We start from the raw sequence: 3,944 nt of genomic DNA, 5'->3' as shown, positions 1-3,944 counted from the left end.
GCCTAATATGACTCCCACAAAATGTATTTCATGTACTTGTTGTAAATCAACTGTCAATTGATATTTTAATTGGATTATTTTCCTGTTTTTTTATTGTTTCCGAATATAAGTGAACATGTGACTCTGAGGCCAGAGCAAACCTTTAACATTTAAAACAATCATGAACCAACCTGAAAAAATCATCAGGTGACTGACTGTTTCCCACAGTTGCTGTAGCAGAACCAGAACCAGAACCAGCGGCCCAATGAGACCATGGACTTACCGTCCCAACCAGGATGAGGTTTAGGTTTCTCCCACTTCCCAGGAACGTCAGCGAAGGGGACGCCTTTAAACTCCTCCACCATCGGGAAGAGACCTGTATCAACGTTCAGCCCCTCCACAGCGCCGGCCTTGGTCTGGACCACGCCCACCTGCTCTCTCTCACACACACACACACACACACACACACACACACACACACACGTAACCCAGTGTTAAAAATACAAGTAAAAAATCAATAGATGTTGATTTAATATCTTATTCTACAACGAGATTAAAAAAAGTAAAGTTAAAAAAAGAATATGTTTGTAAATATGTTCATAAATATTGATAAAAAAGTGCTAAAAATCTTTAAAACCTGTGAAATATCCCTTTAGTGATTGCTTTTAGTGACAGATTAAACAACCAATAACTGGCACAGTTTGATTTCACATCAGCCAATCAGGTTGATTGTCCCGCCCCTTTAACTGCAGGCTGAGATTTAGCTAACACCTCCCTTGAGAGCTGATGGTTGTTCCGTAAATTGCCTGTAAGATTCTGTTAAATTCTACGAAGAATCCTGGAAATTGGTAAGACAATGTTAAAATAGTATCGCAGAATTTATAATTCTAAATAGTGAATCTGTTTTTTTTTAATTTAGATCTCAGAAAGCTTCTGTTCTAACAGCTGACGTCTGGAAAAATGCCCTGTATTTGTGTAGCATGGAAGCATCGGTGAGTAATCGCAGGCGCTCAGCCGTTGGCCCAGTAAATTTGCTAAAAATTGGCTAAAATACCTAATAACTATTAAAATTTAACAAAAAATAAAATTGTATTGTAAACTTTATATCATTATTATTGTGTGTGTTGTATTCGTCCTATGTAAATGTACTTCTTTTTCTATTAGTACATGTTTTAATATTTCGACATTGTTAATGTCATGGTGCTCTTATTGCTTACGAACTTTCTGTTCTCTGTAGGTCAGAGCTAATGCGGGTTTCTAATCCACAGCTTGAATGTTAGATTTAGTGTTATAGATGAACTTTGGCACTTTTAGATTGAAATTTGAATTGTTGCTTAAGCTTTGTTGATATTAGCATCCTGAATTTTAAGATGCTTTACTTTGACCTTCTTCCAGGTCAGGTTTTTTTTTCTTTATGGTGCACATTTGAAGCATCGTACCCAGAGACATCAAGATCACCCCCACAAGAACTTGGATGGCAGCTCCAGCCCAGAGGACCGGGTGAACCGGTAGATGGTGACCCGACTGGTCACCAGCCATGAAACATTGAAAAAATATTTCACAAACACATTGGAAAGACTGAACAAACTTTGACAGAACATTTGACAGACATCAGAAAGACTGGGTTATTTCTATTATTTAATTTTGTTTTTAGAAAAAGCAACTTTTGTTTATTTGTACATTGTGGATCCACAAATGTTGTTTATATTAAATTCTACTTTTTTATATACATTGTGTGCTCTCCTCTGTTGTTCACACCCAGGCTCCCCCAAATTTAGAATCTCCTGATCAGGCCCAACTTCCTTTATACTTCTGTAGTGTTGGTGTTAGTAAAGTAAATTAACTTAACTTGCCATCTACTATTAAAGGTATTTAAAGTAACCTTTCTTGTGGGTTACACACACACACACAGACACACACAGTTCAGTCAGGAGTCTATGCAAACTGCCTAAATCTCATTTTCTAATTTAAAGCAGGGTGTGGGCGGTGTGATGCTGAGGAACGACTGAGTGAAGAAGTACAGGAATATGACCAAGATGTTGGCCCATGTAGAGGTGGGTTCTGGGATGGGTTGAAGTGGACCAGAACCAAAGAACCAGAATCAGAAGTGAAAAAGGAGAAATAAAGCAGAAAGAATCTGAAGGTTTTCTCTGGTTTTGCTAGTTTCTCCTGTTTCCATACACACACATATAAGAAACATTCAGGCGAAGTCGTGTTTTTCCCGTCTGAGCTGCTGATCAGAGGAAGGAGTCAGAGTGAAGCAAACCAACCTTTGCAGCTGCAGCAGACCTCAGAACCAGCCCGAACAGAACCAGGTGGATCATCATGATGTGTGTCTTCCTCCTGCAGAACCTCCTGTTTTATATGGCCTGGTGGGGCGTTCAGGTCAGCTCAGAAATACGACGCCTCCACACCGGATGACTCTTCATGATGCCATGTGACCTCATGCATCTCCCAGAACCAAGTGACTGAGCTTTACCTGGAAAATCAAGAACAAGGAAAAAGGTCTGCGACACAAGGGAGGAATCCACTGGCCCAGCTGCTGCCGGCTTCAGACAACATGCATTTAGTTGCACAACATAGAAAAACATATTTACTGATGAAGGAATTAATTTGACCATTTTTTGTCCATGACTAAAAATGACAACCGAGAAAAGATTAGTTGATCAATTTTTGCAAAAATGAAGTAAAAAGTAAAAATGAGTGAAGAAGAAATAAAAAATTAAAAACAAACATGCACATAAACATAATTAAAAGGGAGAATAAAACAAAATTGAATTAAATTCTTTCTCAGGCTAAAATTAAATGAATGTTGTATCAGTGTGTGTGCGGTGCGCGTGTTTGTGTGCACTCACACACACACACTGGTTCTGAAGGTCGGATGGATCATTAACCAAACAGAACAGCCCGGCTGCTGTAGGCAGCGGCTGGGAAAACACACAGCTGCTGTTTACAGGAGCACCTGAAGGCAGCACCAGGATCTGCTGGTTCAGCAGAAAACCCCCAGTCACCAAAACTTCTGCTTTCTAATTTTACGTGTCTTGTTTCTGACCATCTGAATCAGTAGAGGTCAGAGGTCACCGCAGTGATCTGTAACATGGGTCAGACCACAGATCCTGCTGGTTTTATTAAAGCTCTGCTTACTGCCTCCTCCTCATTCAAGGACTGGAAATGGGTGAAAAGTAACTGGAGTGCAAAAGTGAAGAAAAGTTATTTTCTGCATCATCAGTAGCTTCTTCTGAGAAACACTAAGATTTAAATAATCCTGGTGGCCATGAACGTCTCCTCAGATAAAACCATCTGTTTCTGCTGCTGAGCAGGATCGCTGGTTTTCATTTTCCCCACCACTGCTCGTGTTCCTGAACGCTTCATGTCCGATAGAGACCATAGACATCATATCCGTAGGCGCCTCACTGAGCGCTGCGTTACGTCGCCGCCATCTTGTATGTGGCAGCAGGGAGCGGAGCTCCTTAAGTCCTGTTCTGTGTGTTTCAACCGTTTGACGAAACAAACTGGATTCATTAGGATTACCTTCCCCAGGTAAGGATGAAAGATCAGAATTACTTGACTTTGCAGCCAGAAATTCGCTTCTAAACAACCGAGAAATATTTCCTGTGTAGCTAAATTGGCCCGAAATAACCGCTGATTGTTAGCTTAGCAGCTAATGTTTTCATACTGTTTTCTAATGAGAGGTGATGAGAAACCGCTGTTAGAGGAGAAGTTCATTAGAAACCAGAGGATTTAGTGAGGAAAGATCAGTCAGGATCAGAGCTGGAGCTGCTGTTCTTCAGTCTGTTTCCAGCTCAGCTTCTCCATGTCGGTATTTAGCTATAAAGATGCTACGAGTCAGAGCCCAACATGCTGAAAATGTCTTTTTATGAATGTCAAGGAAACATATTTTCTATTTAACTTTTGGATAATTTCTCTTTTATCTTTGGCTTTAGCCTGTGAACCAGGACGTCTCA

At 40.4% G+C, this 3,944-nt stretch overlaps 1 pseudogene; it reads right to left on the bottom strand.

Annotated features, from left to right (window-relative positions):
- LOC106939198 (bile salt-activated lipase-like) overlaps positions 1-2,529 on the bottom strand; it is a 22,129-nt pseudogene extending 19,600 nt beyond the window's left edge.
- Positions 2,530-3,944: the final 1,415 nt, after the last annotated feature.

This window comes from Poecilia latipinna, unplaced genomic scaffold (genome assembly GCF_001443285.1).
Source record: "Poecilia latipinna isolate Pla-1442-1.1 unplaced genomic scaffold, P_latipinna-1.0 Scaffold2799, whole genome shotgun sequence".
NCBI classification, from domain to species: domain Eukaryota; kingdom Metazoa; phylum Chordata; class Actinopteri; order Cyprinodontiformes; family Poeciliidae; genus Poecilia; species Poecilia latipinna.
This window is presented reverse-complemented; position numbering and strand designations above follow the sequence as displayed.